Source organism: Schistocerca nitens, chromosome 1, assembly GCF_023898315.1.
Source record: "Schistocerca nitens isolate TAMUIC-IGC-003100 chromosome 1, iqSchNite1.1, whole genome shotgun sequence".
Classification (NCBI taxonomy): Eukaryota; Metazoa; Arthropoda; class Insecta; order Orthoptera; family Acrididae; genus Schistocerca; species Schistocerca nitens.
The window spans coordinates 700,589,542-700,607,631 of NC_064614.1; the positions used below are offsets into that span (position 1 = coordinate 700,589,542).

The following is an 18,090-nucleotide window of genomic DNA, read 5'->3' on the forward strand; positions in this document are numbered from 1 at the left end:
AGCAGCTAGCAGGCTTCAGTTCATTGCTAGGTTACTAGAAAAATGCGGTTATTTTTCAGAGGAAACTGTATACAGAACACCTGTGCGATCCATCCTAGAACACTTCTCAGCTGTGTGGAACCCTACCAGATAGGACTAAAGGCAAATGTTGAACATGTACAAAGGAGGGCAGCACGAATCTCCACAGCTTTCTTTGATTCACGGAATTGCGTCGCGGGAACGCTGAAAAGTCCGCATTGGCAGGCGACTGAAGACGAACACCAAGAATATCTATATACAGAGTTTCAAGAACCATTATGAAGAGAAGTATCTAGAAATATACTTTGGCAAGTTACATAACGCTCCCGTAAGACGCCGCGAAGACAAGATTAGACTTTTTACAATGCCCACAGAGGTCGTTAAGAAGTCATTCTCCCCGCGCTCCGTAGGCGGCTGGGAGAGGAAGACGCCTCGAAATCTGGTACGATGCGAAGTGCCTTCTGCCTTTCATTTCACAAGGTTTGAAGATTACATATTTAAATGTAGAATGTTTTAGTAGTAAACTAGAGCTATTGGTGATGACGTCAGCTAGCCATAAAAAATTTCTATTAACCGTCGAACATTGGCTAGTCGTATTTAGAGACACTTTTTATTTACTTCTTTATTCATTTATCATAAGACAGAAAATTCAAGCTTGTATGTACAGCAGTTGATTCATCATTTTAGTGTGGCGTTTCAACACTCATAAACTGGTATATAAAAGAGAGTTAGATTAATGCTAGATAAACGACGTACGTTTATTTTTGTTTTGAACTATCATTTCCGGTGCTGGGTTCAAATGTGGCAAAAGGCTCACTTTTTTATATGAAAATGGAGAATTTGGTACTGGATGGAACCAGTTTCTGTCGATACAGGGTAAGGTGGAAACATTTCCACCAACGTCCTTTATTCAAAAGACTACGAGCACTCAACATGTTAATAATATTTACAGGGTATAAGAGAAGGAATGGTCAGTATTCACGAATGTGACAGGGACGATCATTCGAAGCAAAAAAGTCTGGTAAGTATGGGCTCTAAAATACAAACCTTAAGAGCTATAAGCTCTTCTTCATCTTCGATACTGTGAAACAAGTCTCTCCTACTGCACGCTCTTTGCTGCCCATGTTTTGGGAGGACGTAGTATGGACCGAAAGAAAAACAAATTGCCTAGTAAAGCTGGGCTGTAAAATGCATACCTTAAGAGCTATGAGTACTTGTTCCGTAGAAGAGATGTGTTTCGCAGAAGGAATGATAAACAAGTTCTCATAGCTCTTACGATACGTACTTTAATACCCATGCTTACTGGACATATTTGCTTGTTTTGGATCGTACTGCCATCTCAAGAAGTGTGGAAAGCAAAGAGCTTGCAATTGAAGGGATTTGTTTCATATTATAGAAGATCAAGAGGTACTCATAACTCATAAGGCAAGCATCTTAGAGCCCAAATTTAACAGAGTTTTCCGCTTGGAATAATCGTTCCTGACATGTTCCTGAATACTGACGATTCCTCCATGAACACCCTGCATAGAATGTACGTCGTGAATTAGGAGCATGTAACATATCATACAATTTTTGGTAACTGATAGCAAGTAAATGAAGTGTTAATTGGAAGCCAACCACCAATTTCATTTACATCTTGGTAGACGACGAATAATTTGTGTTAGCAATACTGCAATTCACTAATCCTATTACATATCATAACTTGCAGAGAATCCAGTGTGGATAACATTAAAGGTTTATGAAATGTTATGGGTATTCATGTTACGTCAGAGACATGCACGAAACGGTATAACGACGAAGCGTGGGAGGGACTGCGGACATATTACAGAAATACTTCTCTCTAGTTCGGGCTTTATAAATTAAAGTTGTTTTATTTCATGGCATTAAGCATGAAATAACGGGAAATGTTTTCTAGCTGGAGAATTTTACTGGATCAAAGATGCCACTGACGACTTTGTAACCTGGTAACATAACCATCTCAACTGAAATAGAGAAAGAGCATTCTTCGAACAATTGGAACCATTACGTCACCTTCCGCTCGCCTAATAGAACTGTGGCGGAACTAGGTACTGCAAGTAATAATCAAAACCAAAAGGAAGAGCCCGCTGCTGGGTTCCAAATACCCTACCAGATGTGGAAGACTGTGGACTGTCTGTGAACTGGAGTGACGCGGCACAAACAAAACTTGAAGCCGTGAGGCTACATTACGGGAGATGCAATTTGCGAATGTAGAGAACCTCAAGATGCTGAACAACTCTTGGTCTGCCCGAGGTTGCCTGAAGCTTGTACGCTAGAGGGTCTGGTTTCAACAAATGTTCCAGCAATCAAGACTGCCGAATTTTTGTCTTAAAATCAATTTGACATGTAAAAAAATCTTTTGTATACACTGAAGATATGTTTTGAGCTTGTAAATAACTATACCTAAATAATAATAATAATAATAATCGTGTCAACTCATACCTTTCGCTGAAAATGTGGGACGAGTAGTATGAAATCCCGAGTTGATAGTATTCCTTGTGGATTTATGCGAAAAGAGAACACAGCACTATAAATAAAACACGTTGCTCGCACCAAGAACTAAAGCACACGACATGGAATTGGGGACAAAGTGTTTCACTTGCGGACAGTGGAGGACAGCACAGTCCGCACGCGTGCTGTGGCCGCGGCACTGGACCACTTACGCGGTCCCGCTTCCCTCGACGGTGGCGTCGTACGCACAACTGAACCGCAGCCGGCGAATCACAAATCGCGGCCGACAACAGGGCTGGGGATGGGGCCCTGCGGCCGTGAATGCGGCAGCGCGCCGTCCCGTGAATGCGGCGGAGCTGCGTCCCAATGAAGACGCCAGGAGCCGGCAAGAAACTGGGCCTCGCAGGGGCGGAAGGCGGTCCAGATACCTGCGGGGCCATTGTCGGCCCGCCAGGTGGTTTTCGGCCCGGCCGAGTGTTTGCGGCCGCAGCCGCTGCGGTCGTCTGCTCCGCTGGGCTTTCGGGGCCGCTCTGGGAGTGAGCCGTCCGTCGATCACAACAAGGGGGCGCCGACTCATTGTCACTGCTCGCGGGAACCCGGGGCTCAGTTTCCACACAATGCGTCTCCCAGCAGACGTGTGGCCGCCCGAGGAGGCGAGGCGTCAGCGCCGCCCTGACAGAGATATCGCGATGTCGGCAGGCAGCTGCGGCCAGCAAGGGATAAGGCCTCACACTCCGCCCATAAAATACCAAACACTGGGGACGATCGCTGAAAGCAGCCAGCCGAGTGCGAAATCCAAACAGACTTACAGCACCTCGATGTGACGCCGCACATTAAAACCTGGCTCGGTGGTTATACTTTTCGGTTACATCGTGGCACGGTCCGATAGTCAACTAGCAGCAAGAGTCAGAATGTCGGGATCTTCATTCCGAAGACTGGTATGTTGCAGCTCTACACACTAGTTTATAGTATTCGAGTCCCTTCATCTCTACACAACCCGCCACCACAGGCAAGGTCGCTAACATACGCCTGTGCTGTGACGTCTGCTAGATTTGTTACTGATAGGTTTGATCATCACGCGAGTGTTACGGAAATGCTTCAGGAACGCGGGTGGGAGTCTCTAGAGGAAAGGAGGCGTTCTTTCCGTGAATCGCTACTGAGGAAATTTAGAGAACCAGCATTTGAGGCTGACCGCAGTACAATTTTACTGCCGCCAACTTACATTTCGCGAAAAGACCACAAAGATAAGATAAGAGAGATTAGGGCTCGTACACAGGCGTATAGGCAGTCATTTTTCCCTCGTTCTGCTTGGGAGTGGAACAGGGAGAGAAGATGCTAGTTGTGGTACGAGGTACCCTCCATCACGCACCGTATGGTGGATTGCGGAGTATGTATGTAGATGTAGATGTAAATTTGGCCGATAAGGGGAGGAGAGTTCCTGACTAGCAGAGTTTCTATTCCTAGATTAAATTCCAAACCTCCTGCAGTGTCTCACAGAGTGAGGGTACGTGACACGTTTATGGTGACTCGCTCGTCGGATGGGGACGTTGAGACCAGCGGCTCCCGTCGCGCTATTCGAGACGGGTAGGTCACGTGTCGATAAAGGGTTTCACTCTTTGTCTTTTCTCAGCACAACACTACACATGTCCATTTCAGTCACTACACTCGACAGATATACTTAACACACACCTCGCACTCTTCGCAAAGGAAAGAAAAAACGTTGTCACTTATGTGGCTGAACGCGCCCTCGGAGTCTTCCAGCTGACCATGACATACGAGAATCAGCCTCTGCATAACTACTGCAGCCTACATAGTCTACACTGACTGTACCCAAGCTAATCCTCCTCTAAATCTTTCACTCCTTACATCCCCTCTCTCCTCCCACACACACACATACACACACACACACCACACACACACACACACACACACACTATACGACCTATCCCATCTGATGTTCAGAATTCCTCTCTAGCACCACATTTCGAAAGCGTCTATTGTCATCTTGTTCGAACATGTAATGGCCCATCATTCACTTGCATATCGGGCTGCGCTCCAAATACTACTCGAAAACACTAACATTTAAAAAAAAGTAGACATCAAAAGGTTGACCATTCCATTCACATTCGGTCCTAGTTTTTTTTCTGTCCTATCGCTTCTTTCATCCCTGGACAACCGATTTGCTATTGCGAGAAGTGCCAAATTGCACTATGTACTGAGAGTGCGTTAAATTGCACTATGTACTGAGAGTGCGTTAACTACGACATTCCGCTATGACCATGTCACTAACACTTCATGTTCAAGTCAACCTTCGGGTTGAGAAGACCTTGGCTTTAAAGCATGATCATTACCAGGCACTTTTTACCCACTCCGGTATAAAGGCATTTTCTAGATTTTTCCGCTCAACACTAAGCTAGATAGCTAAGGTAGATAGTTCAGTTATCTCAATCTTGGTTAAACAGAGAGAAGGATTCTCCGCTAATAGACCCCAGACGGTGGCTACGCCATTTCTACATGATATTTGCTCTTCCAGGCCTGCTAGTCCAGTAAATTATGCGGGAGAGTTCGTTTTAAGCTTGTAAAATTATATAACGAAAGCTATGTGGATGGGTCGTCAGCCACACACAGAGATATCAGTTAGTAGGAGGATTCGTCGTCCGCGAAAGACTATGTTCCACACTGGAGTCAGTAACTCAGTTTTAATCTGCCAGGAAGGTTGAGAACAGTGCACATTTTGCTGCGGTGTGGATGGTTCTTTCCAGCCTAACAATATATTAAGTTAGCAGCAAAGACAGTGAGTGACAAAAGGCAACACTTGTAATGAAAAGTGTTCATAAATGCAACAAACAGAGAAGATAATCGTTTAATATCTAATAATTTTTCGCATCATTACAGAATACTGCGATCGTACTTAATATTTTGATAAAAAGGAGGTCAGATCACATTTTTTAATATTATTTCTGATTATTGGTTTGCCTCTACACCGTCAGTCCAAAAAGTATGAGGACTCGATAAATAAAAAATAGAAACAAGTTAACACGGTGATTTTAAGGTTTCAGGTATTCTACATAGTCTCTCCCCACTTCAATACAAAAAAAAAAAAAGATCAACAATGTAAAACTGTCAGAAAAGTCCTTCTTTGGGATGTTATCCAACTGACGCGTCACACTGGTTTCGAAGTCGGTTATATCGTCAATGCGTTGCCCCTTCATGATGTTCATGTGAATTTCTGCAATCTTTCGTTTTATCGTAGGTTCATCTCCATAAAACCAAATCCCGTCCTTCGCGATGATATTCTCCGGAAAAGAAATGTCCGCCGGGCACACTTTGTACATAGTTTCCTCATGTTCCAACTATTCTGGAGAGTGCCTCGAACAGTTTAGTTAAGAGATGTTGCTCCGCTGTGATTTTTGACACAACAACGTTGATACTCAACGACCGCATGTCCATTACTTAACGCTGTCTGCTCAGAACTGACTGAATGCACATATGTTGTTTGTAGTGTAGTAGTTCGCCGGCCGCGGTGGTCTCGCGGTTCTAGGCGCGCAGTCCGGAACCGTGCGACTGCTACGGTCGCAGGTTCGAATCCTGCCTCGGGCATGGATGTGTGTGATGTCCTTAGGTTAGTTAGGCTTAAGTAGTTCTAAGTTCTAGGGGACTGATGGCCACAGCAGTTGAGTCCCATAGTGCTCAGAGCCATTTGAACCATTTTTAGTAGAGTAGTTCAAGCTGTCACTATTATTACTGCGCTGACTATGCTTATAAGCCAAGAACGAAATTAGTCTCGGAACTTTTTGGACGGAAGATCTATAAGGACATCCCGAGACCAAGGCTCCAGATGGCACGAGGAGCCGCTGCGTAGTGGCGACTAGTACTTGTCATGAACTTCCTGCGTCTTTTTATACAATCACCCATGATATTCGTTACTCGTTCCTCTACTGTCCTCTTTATCTCTGCTCAGCGTAGTGATGTCTAGAGCTGGAATACTTGTATTTCGAAATTTATTGCTTTGCGACCCCTCAGTTGGGCAGAGTTGAAGAGGAAAAGTGAGATAAGAGTAACGAATGACATGGATAGCTTTATAAGAACAAGCTGGAAGTTCGTGACAGGTTCCCCATGCACCGGCACGTCACGTCATCTGGGGTCTTTGTCTGAGGATCATCTTACAGACCGAAAACGCTAACTGGAATTAAAAAGGAAAAATGTTTTCCGACCTGAAAACTTTCTTATGAAAACACGTTTAATTTGTACGAAGGGCGATGAATAAGCAATGCAACAAATTTTGGCTTTATTCAGGATTCCAAACACCACATTATTGTCCACTGTTTTGGCTACAGAACCCTATTTTTCGACATAATCTCCGTTCAATGCGACGGCCTTCCCCCACCTCACTGGGAGGGCCTGTATGCCCGCGTGGAACCACTCAGATAGTCGACGTCGAAGCCAACGTCTTGCTGCATCAGTAATATTGTCACGATAAATCTCGTAAAGCGCAAGCGGTTTCGCAGAGGTGGTCCTTCGTTGCTTTTTAAGGTCTTCTGTTAGGCGGCGAGGACTCAGCGGGCACACAGCTTTAAGGCTCTGAGCACTATGCGACTTAACTTATGAGATCATCAGTCGCCTAGAACTTACAACTAATTAAACCTAACTAACCTAAGGACATCACACACATCTATGTCCGAGGCAGGATTCAAACCTGCGACCGTAGTGGTCACGCGGCTCCAGACTGTAGCGCCTAGAGCCGCTCGGCCACTCCGGCCTGCTACAGCTTTAAGTGCTCCGACTGTTGTACGAGTTTGTCAGCAGAGACGTCCAGTGGAGCAGCGAGATGTTTGATTGTGACCCCTCGAATGAGTGTGTCTGCACGTTCCAACATTGCACGAGTCACAGCTATGTGCGGCTGGCCGGCAGGCAGCATATCGGACTGCTTTGCGCGACCTCGTTGCGATGAAGCCAGACGCCTCGCCCAACGACTCACCGTCCTTTTGTTCACTGTCGTGCTCCCGTACATTCTACAAGCGCGTATTAGTATCTGCGATGCTCAGGTGTTCCGGCAAGAGTAACTCAATGACAGCTCTCTGCTGGGAACATACTCCGTTAAAGACACCATCTTCAAGGAATCGGGTAGCGCCGCCACCAGTCGTAAATCTGGGTGCTGAAGCGGTAATTATCTACTATCTCCCACAACATATTCCCCATTTTTTCAACCGAAATTGTCCGAGACAAAAATGTGTTCCATTACTTTGAACACCCCTCGTATTACGTGACGACAGTTTTCCTTAATTTGGTTGTAATTTTAGCCAAAGATCTATTACCTCACTATCAGCTGATTTCGGCCTCTATAACCTGCAAATGGACGACATATACCTATGAAAATAAACGTGTCTCCACTTTATCATTACCATGTTACGGAATCACATACTGATGACTGTAGGAGCAATCACAGGTACTCATGACTCAGAAAATACATGTAACCCTAAATTAAATCTTCTCCTGCAGTTTAATCTATGAACTTCCCCCATTATTAAAAGAAAGAAACACGAATAAATTTGTTCAACATAATGTTAAGGCGTTTGCGACCTTTGCGTTCACCGAGCGAGGTGGCGCAGTGGTTAGCACACTGGACTCGCATTCGGGAGGACGACGGTTCAATCCCGTCTCCACCCATCCTGATTTAGGTTTTCCGTGATTTCCCTAAATCGTTTCAGGCAAATGCCGGGATGGTTCCTTTGAAAGGGCACGGCCGATTTCCTTCCCAATCCTTCCCTAACCCGAGCTTGCGCTCCGTCTCTAATGACCTCGTTGTCGACGGGACGTTAAACACTAACCACCACCACCACCACCTTTGCGTTCGGCAGAGATGAAGAGAAAAAGGGAGAACAGAATAACGGATGACACAGAAGGCTGCATAAGAACATGCAGGAAGTTTGGGAGTGAGGGAGGAAGTGTGAAAGGTCAGCGGCGGCGCATAACGAGCAGCGAGGCGCTGACACGATCGGCGCGTCGCGGGCAGACGGCCGGCTTAGGCTGGGCGCGGCCCAGGGTGATTGATCGCCGTAATGATTCCGCCGCGCCTCGCTCGTCGCTATCGGAGAATAATTAATTGCCGTCATCGTTTATCTTTATTTTGGCGCCTGCGCGCCTCCCGATTATAGGCCCCGCAGGACGCGCCGGCTCGTAAACTCCTGTGCTGCGACGTAATTAAGGAGCCCCTCTCTTGTCTCCGCACTCTCCTCTCCATATTTTAACGACGCACTCGTCTCCTCCGCCGAGCAAAACCCAAGTGTGAGTAATGTCGGGAACACGGCAGTCCCTGCGGCCTTCGCAGTAGGTAAGTGTTCCTGAGACACAGCATAATTAGGTTTCTTGGATTGATATATAGCCGACCAATGGATAATGTTGTACTTAACCGAAAGAAGGCAGAAAATCTTACTTAGTAATTCAGGCAGTTCGGTCTGGAGACGTAATTTTGACTGGAAAGAAACCACGTATGGGGTTGCACAAGCCTCAGCCTTACGTCCACTATTGTTTCTCATATAATACACCACTGGCCATTAAAATTGCTACACCACGAAAATGTGCTACTGACGCGAAATTTAACCGACAGGAAGAAGATGCTGTGATATGCAAATGATCAGCTTTTCAGAGCATTCACACAAGATTGGCGCCGGTGGCGACACCTACAACGTGCTGACATGAGGAAAGTTTTCAACCGATTTCTCATACACAAACAGCAGTTGACCGGCGTCGCCTGGTGAAACGTTGTCGTGATACCTCGTGTAAGGAGGAGAAATGCGTACCATCACGTTTCCGACTTTGATAAAGTTCGGATTGTAGCCTATCGCGATTGCTGTTTGTCTTATCACGACATTTCTGCTCGCGTTGGTCGAGATCCAATGACTGTTAGCAGAATATAGAATCTGTGGGTTCAGAAGGGTAATATGGAACGCAGTGCTGGATCCCAACGGCCTCGTATCGCTAGCAGTCGAGATGACAGGCGTCCTATCCGCATGGCTGTAGCCGATCGTGCAGCCATGTCTCGATCCTTGAGTCAACAGATGGGGACGTTTGCAAGACAACAAACATCTCCACGAACAGTTCGACGACGGTTGCAGAAGCATGGACTATCAGCTCGGAGACCATGGCTGCGGTTACCCTTGACGCTGCATCACAGACAGGAGCGCCTGCGATGGTGTGCTCAACGGCGAACCTGGGTGCACGAATGGCAAAACGTCATTTTTTCAGATGAATCCAGGTTCTGTTTACAGCATCATGATGGTCGCATCCGTGTTTGGCGACATCGCGGTGAATGCAATTTGGAAGCGTGTATTCGTCATCGCCATACTGGCGTATCAGCCGGCGTGATGGTATGGGGTGCCATTGATTACACGTCTCGGTCACCTCTTGTTCGCATTGATGGCATTTTGAACAGTGGACGTTACATTTCAGATGTGTTACGACCCGCGGCTCTACCCTGCGAAACCCTATATTTCAGCAGGATAATGCACGACCGCATGTTGCAGGTCTTGTACGGACCTTTCTGGATACAGAAAATGTTCGACTGCTGCACTGCCCAGCACATTCTCCAGATCTCTCACCAATTGAAAACGTCTGGTCAATGGTGGCCGAGCAAGTGGCTCGTCACAATACGCCAGTCACTACTCTTGATGAACTGTGGTATCGTGTGGAAGCTGCATGGGCAGCTGTACCTGTACACGCTATCCAAGCTCTGTTTGACTAAATGCCCAGGCGTATCAAGGCCGTTATTACGGCCAGAGGTTGTTGTTCTGGGTACTGATTTCTCAGGGTCTATGCACCCAAATTGCGTGAAAATGTAATCTCATGTCAGTTCTTGTATAATATATTTGTCCAATGAATACCCATTTATCATCTGCATTTCTTCTTGGTGTAGCAATTTTAATGGCCAGTAGTGTATGTACACGATCTTCCGTCTAACACTCAACAAACAGAGTTATTTCTTTTTGCAGATGACAATAGTATTGTAATCAAGTCAACCATATTGAAATTTTCATTCTGCAGCGGAGTGTGCGCTGATATGAAACTTCCTGGGAGATTAAAACTGTGTGCCGGATCGAGACTCTAATTCGGGACCTTTGCCTTTTTCGGGCATGAGCTCTACCTACTGAGCTACCCAAGCACGACTCACGACCCGTCCTAAAAGCTTTACTTCCGCCAGTACTTCGTCTCCTCTCTTCCAGATTTTACAGATTCTGACGGTGAAAGGCTAAGTTCCCGAGTTTGCAAACAGTTTTAATTTGTCACGAAGTTTCAATCCAAGGATACATACAGAAACAGAAGAAATGGTGAGCAATGTTCTTAAAAATATCATTGATTCCGAATGACCTCACCCTCAGTTTTAAAAAGACACAACATACTCAGTTCTGCACATCTAGGGGTACTACACCAGTGAGTGGAAACTTCAAAATTCTCAGATACTCATATCGATGAGCATTTAAACTGGGAAAAGCACAGTTTGGAACTCCTAAAACAACATAGTTCAGCAACAGTTACACTCAGAATCATTGCAGACCTTGGGAAGAGACAAGGCAGTAAATTAACACATGTTGCATATTTCCATTCAGTAATGTCACACGGAATAATGTTCTGGAGTAATTCATTTTTGAGAAAGAAACTCTTAATTACTCAGCAACGTGTTGTAAGAATAATATGTGGAGCTCAAATTATTCCTTCATGAAGTTAGTTGTAAATAATCCATTATATTTCAATGGGAATAATAATGTGCTTAATCACAACACTAGAAGGAAAAATGACATTCATTACTTCGCATTAAGGTTTTCTTTACTACAAAAAGGAGTGCACAATGCTGCAAGTAAATTTTTTGATCACTTACCCCGTGATACAAAATGTCTCACAGACACTGTTTTCAAATTTTACTTTGCATTCTCTCAAACGGAAAAAGTTTCTCTTTGAACCCTTCTATTTCGTAGAAGAACTTCAGTTATTGTAATGTGTAAAAGGTGGTGGGTAGGGTAAGTGTTACCACGTAGTATTTACTAATTAGTTGGCGACTGAATTCAAAATGACTAGTTCTGCAGCATTACGATTTTTCTTGCAAAATGATCCATAGAACATGAAACTAACTAATTAACTAATTTACTTACAGATCAGCAAAATGTGCTTGATTTCGCTGTGCTTTCGTCCAATTTAATACCATATCCTCTCAAGGGCTGTATTTGTAAACTCTCTCGTCACTGTGCACAAACATTGTGTGTGTATGTTTGTGTTTGTTTGTGTGTGTGTGTGTGTGTGTGTGTGTGTGTGTGTGTGTTTCGAAGAGATCCATGTATAGAGAGAGCCTACAACCTGATTCAGTTCTTTCCTATTCGTCATGTATTGCATGCATTGGTTCTGGCGCCCCTGTTCTCCCCCTCGCATCTATTTGTGAGCCAGATGCAAAAATACATTTATGTGTGTTAGTACCCTTACCCACATTGTTTAGGAGACGAATCGCGTTTTCTTCGTTTTTTTAATAAAGATATAGAACTTTTGGTTTTATACACTTAATCATTCTCTCCATAGTAAGATGATGTTAGAAACTTTTACGGATGATGGGGAATGGTAAACTTATCCATTTCAGTTAAGGTACTATAGTCCGGAAACTACTGAGTCGAACGATATAACCGAAATCAAGTTCCGCCTTAGCCTCACGCAGCACTCATATTAGGGACCCGAGCTTCCGAACTCTGATCATGCCGAACAGAAATGCCGCTGAATACTCCCCAATACCCTCTAGTAATTTCCATTGTTGATGGACTAGTAATGGCGCACGTAACTTGTTGTCAGAGAGACTGAAAATGCTAAGTCTGTCGTACAGCAATAATGAATTCCATTTACCTGCACAAGTTTCGCAAAGTGCTTCATTTCCAACAGCTCTTCTAACTGCCTTCCCCCAGAGTCAATGCAGTTATGGCATCGTCGCGCAAAGTTCTGCCGTATCCATTCCAGTATCCCTAGAGTCGTTTGACCAGTACCGTAGGAAACGAGAATTCATGCTAGTAGGTCCTCTTCAGTCTCGACAGGCGTCTCGTACACAAGGTTTTTCACATGGCCCTACAAGAAGATACTGTGTGTGACGTGATGAGATGAATGTGCTGGCCACGAAACAAGCTGTGCTTTGCGTGTCCACTTTGCAGGGAATGTCTGATTCAGATGTTCTTCGAATCCTCAACTCAAAATGAGGCGGGGCTCCATCTTGTCGGAACCACACTCAGTGATGAATAACAAGTGGATACTTTAGCAACGACAGTATCGGCATATGTACTCCACTGTCAGATGTGTCAGAACGACGTTCGCACATAACTTTCGACTCGGTCGTTTCTGCACCAGGAGTCCTTATCCCAAAATGATACACATTTGCTTCCCCACTCTCCTTGAAAATTTGTAATATCGTTACAATTGGTTCAATTGGCTCTGAGCACTATGGGACTTGACATCTTAGGTCATCAGTCCCCTAGAACTTAGAACTACTTAAACCTAACTCATCTGAGGACATCACACACATACACGCCCGAGTCAGGATTCAAACCTGCGACCGTAGCGGTCGCGCGGTTCCAGACTGAAGCGCCTTGAACCGCTCTTCCACAACGGCCGGCTAATATCGTTACAGAATCAAACTGTATACAGGGTGTAAACTAAAAGCGTTTACGATGTACCACTGTGGTCTATGTGAAGTCTAAACGAACAATTTCATGTAGCACACTTGTGGTCTACCAAGCCGGGAAACAGCCTGAAATTCCACTTCAAAACCCTCCTAAGGCACAGCGCGTGTGCAGCGTGCTAGATTTTGGCTAAAATCGACCTCGAGTATTAAAAACCCCTTGTTCATGCATTTATAAAATCTAAAATTGACGTTCGAGTGAATTTTAACCTCAAAATATTGTGAATTTTTACAGCATAAAATTAACAATTAAATCATTTTGTTTGCCTGGCTTTCTTTAGTACGAAACTACTGGGTTTGTAAGGCTCAGGTTTAGACCGAATTGTAACGTAATTACTTTTTTACAGAACGTTTATAAACGTCTTTTTTCTTTCATTACCCTCACGGGGAAGTTTAAATGAATAATGTTAATGAAATAGCCAACTAAACCAGTGACGTATGTGTGGTATCAGAGATCGCTACCACTACCATTGGCATCTCATAGTTCGCAACGAAAACGCACATTTCCGATAGACGCCGATAGCAGTTGCACGAGGATCCAGGGCGCGCGTCGGCTGAGCCAAGCCGGCCGGTGTGGCCGAGCGGTTCTAGGCGCTTCAGTCTGGAACCGCGCGACCAGTACGGTTGCAGGTTCGAATCCTGCCTCGGGCATGGATGTGTGTGCTGTCCTTAGGTTAGTTAGGTTTAAGTAGTTCTAAGTTATAGGGGACTAATGACCGCAGATGTTAAGTCCCATAGTGCTCAGAGCCATTTCGGCTGAGCCAAGCTTTCGGTGGCTCTGATTACGAGCGCCGTCTGCCGCCACAATATAGGCTGGCCGGCTGCAGCAACATGGCCCAGTCTTCGCAGTCTTTGACAGTCTGCAGTTTTAGTCAGCCTTAGAAAGTTCGTTCGTGCATTAGTAGTAGGAGACACACACTGCACGACACTCTTTATTTTGACTCTTGTAAAAGTTGGACTTTATTGCTATTTGTTCTTTTTTAAAGTTTCTTCGCAATGCTTGGAGAAAACTATAAGCAAGACTTATGTTTATTATATTTACCTGTTCGTTAATGATTTCTGCTCCTGTCCACCTTCTCTAGGCAACAGTTGCTGGACCACTTTATACCCCATCTCTCATTACCATTGTGTACAAAGTAGTACATAAAAGTAAAATCGTAAGAGGATGTTGGGAATCTCTTGTGAAGAGGATGCGCTGTAACTTAGGTGCCTTTCGTTGGCCAGTTCGAGGTTATTTCGAATCCTGATTGTGCCCTAGTGTCCTATATCTGTCTGCTCGACATCGTCTTTACCAATGTGGTGCCTTTTAAACAGTTATTGTTTACAAAATATATATATATATATATATATATATATATATATATATTATTCAGAAGAACAATAGATCTATCTATGGTTGACGGGTAACGTGAACAGCACTGTACAGCATATCAGTAGGTATAGTAACAAACTGGCGTCGGATGTTGTCTTTTAGCATCCCTAATGAGGTCAGGCGATTGCGGTAGACTTCATGTAACCCTACAATCAATAGTCACACAGATATAAGTCTGCCCTGGGAGGGCAAACATGACGGAAGTGGCAGTTCAGCACGCGATCCTCACCAAACGATGTGCGCGCGAGATGTTTCACATATGTAGCAATATAGAGGAGCGCCATCCTGCATAAATGTCATACCTTCCAGCAGATGTTCATCAGCCAGGCTAGGGATGATGCGATTCTGGAACACACCGGAATACCTTTCACTCGTCACTCTGACAGTTTGAAAAGCAGCATCCCGCTGTCCAGCACCGTCCGTTGGCCTATTTTTGCCCTCGTTTATCGTTTATTTCATTTTATTTCAGGAGAATGTGTCAAGTTTTACCTCTCTACCTCAATTATTCCGTGGATGAGAGCGTTTTCAAATTTTACCGGACTTTTGGGTCACTATATATATAAACATATGAAATTAGAAGATGAATATCCACAAAAGTGAAACAACTGTAATCTAATGTAGTAGAATTAAAATCAGGCGTGAAGATGAAGGAATTATATTAGGAAATGAAACACTAAGAGTGGTAGATGGGTTTGCTGTGTGAATGGCGGAAGAAGCGAAACAGAAAGGATATAAAATACAGACTGAGAACAGAAAAAAATCGTATCTGAAAAGGAGAAATTTTTAACATCTAATACAAATTTAAGTGTTGGGATGTTTCCCTTTTCTAACGGATTTCTTCTGGAATGTAGCCTTGTGAGAAGCGAACGTGGACTAGAAACAATTAAGATACGAACAGAAACTTTTGAAATGTGTTTTTAGGAAAGAATATTGAAGTATTCTTTCCCGGTACAAGTGTTGTTCCTGTGCAAACAGAAGTGAGAGGTGAGTAGGACTTACCAGAGGAGAGGGCAGTCAGCACCAGCAGCCAGCGGTCCAGGGGGACGGCGGCCGTGCGATGCGGGTGGGCGACCTCCTGCAACACACGGGAAGGGCCGCGTTAACACAAGCCAGCCACTCCAGCTGCCGCGACTGCTCCCAGTGAGGAGCGGAAGTCGTTGCATTGTCTCTTCGCTGCGCAAGGGGAGGGCTTGCATGACTCGCTGCCGTGTCTATTGAGAGGAGGTGACTGTTAGGTAAGTGTGTGTGTGTGTGTGTGTGTGTGTGTGTGTGTGTGTGTGTGTGTTGTATGACAGGAGGGAGAGGGTGTAAAGCGATACTGGAACGTCCCCATCCGATGGATGGGTCAACATCTTAACACGTACCTTCATTCCATGAGGCACTGCAGAACAGTACGGCATCTAATCCAGGACGTCGGCGCGCAGTATGGACATCACTAGGGTAACGCCACCACGCCTACTTCCATTGCCGACGAGATTCGGGCAGTGAATATTTCTTCCACCACCAGGGCTGGAACCAGCTACTTCCGACTCGTGCGCCACGGCACTGCATCGCGTTAGCGACCTTGGTTACAGGGGTTGAAGATTTGTTGTGCCAAACTATAAGTTAAGGGAATGCTATCTGCTTGTGCTTTGAACGCACCAAGTTGTACAGCTTAACGCCCAGGGACCTAGATTCCAAGGGAGAGAGGTTCAAATGGTTCAAATAGCTCTGAGAACTATGGGACTTAACATCTGAGGTCATCAGTCCCCTACACTTAGAACTACTTAAACCTAACTAACCTAAGGACGTCACACACATCCATGCCCGAGGCAGGATTCGAACCTGCGACCGTAGCAGCTGCGCAGTTCCGGACTGAAGCGCCTAGAACCGCTCAGCCACTACGGCCGGCACGAGAGAGGTGAGTCCCGCATTGGATAAGGGCCCTTCGTCTGGTATATGGGCCATCATGTGTGGTCTTTATGGCGATTCGCAACGACCGTTTAAGCAAACGTTCGGTTGGTCACCAATCTTCACCTAAGTTGCCTGCCTATGCACCCTCTGTTTTGACTCGGATGCTGGACATTTTGGGCACAATGTACCTGTCTGTGCTTTCAACAGTGGTCTGTGGAACATTCCCACACCTAGAGAGCACGTTCTCGACGTCCGCGTCGTACCGACGCACGTCAAGATCGACGTGAACAGCGGTGACCAATCAAACATCATCCATGGACGGAATCCAAATACATGTTTCACCTGCAGCGTCATCAGGGAGCACTGGGAACCGTCTGTTTAACATCATTTTGTGCCTAAATGTAGGCTACCACTAATACCACCATACCGTAGAACATGGCTGCTCTGGTCTCAGATAAGACTTGACTGGAGAATGGAAAAGCTCTCTACTATGATGAGAATAAGTTCTGTCTGAAAGCGAGTGACGGACACAAAAGCTTAAGGCGTAGACCTGGTGAGCACTCTATTCCAGAGTCCACGACACTGTGACTCATGTCTTTTTTTGGGGGGGTTCACATGGTCACATTCTGTGTTTCTGCAGGGTAATGTAATCAGTACCCGTTACACTACACAGACTATTATCTCCATGCTCCTGCCATTTCTTCCAGAGAAAACTGATGTGCTTCTTCAGCAGGACAACGCGCGTTCACATAATGCTGAAGCTCTTCGTGACGTGGACCTGATCTAGCCAGCAAGATCATCAGATCTCTCGCCAAATGAACACATATGGGACACCGAGAGAGGTGGCACTGTGGTTAGCACACTGGATTCGCATTCGGGAGGACGACGGTTCAAACCCGCGTCCGGACATCCATGCAAATTCCGGGATAGTTCCTTTGAAAGGGCACGGTCGACTTCCTTCCCCATCCTTCGGTGATCTAGTGGGACCGATGACTTCGCTGTTTGGTCTCCTCATCCCAAATCAACCAACCAACATATGGGACATGATCTAGCGGAATCTTACTCGTTCTCCAGAAACTGCTAGAATCATTGTCGAATGACAAAGAAACGCGCATGGCCCATGGGACAGTCTACAGGAGGATGGCATTCAGCACCTTCTTGATAGTTGCATGTAGAATAGGCGCACGTTGCCACCAGAGAGGGATGCACTATGTACCGATGCAACTATTTGGACACCCTTTACTGTGATACGTGTTTTTCATTTGGCCTGGGTTTTGTTATTCTGTACACATACAATGATGAAGTACCTGTCATCTCACTTGTCACTAAAATGATCTTGTTCTTGAGGGTGTTGCATTTTCTTCCGGCAGTGTAGAGTGGTGTCCCTCACACGCAAATCAGGTGACTTAAAAATACGACTAGTACGATTAGAATTAACACATACGTATCTGCGGAAAATAATAAACTTGTCGTCTGACCTTTTTGTCACGCCCGCAGCACGGCGCCGGAGGCGGCGGTTCGGCGAGCGCGGCTGCCGTCCGCTGCCAAATGCAGAGCGCGTGTCGCGGCTGGCTGCGGCCGGCGTGTTTGGCAAACCGCTGACCGCAGCGCTGGCTTCTGCCGGCCGGTGCTCGTCACA

At 45.5% G+C, this 18,090-nt stretch overlaps 1 long non-coding RNA gene across 1 annotated transcript in view; it reads right to left on the bottom strand.

The window, feature by feature from the left end:
• The window catches only part of LOC126259586 (uncharacterized), a 280,290-nt gene extending 264,654 nt beyond the window's left edge, over positions 1–15,636 (bottom strand). The window contains exon 1 of the long non-coding RNA XR_007546533.1: positions 15,558–15,636. This is a non-coding gene — a long non-coding RNA (uncharacterized LOC126259586). The remainder of the gene's footprint in view (positions 1–15,557) is intronic.
• Between the last annotated feature and the right edge of the window lie 2,454 nt (positions 15,637–18,090).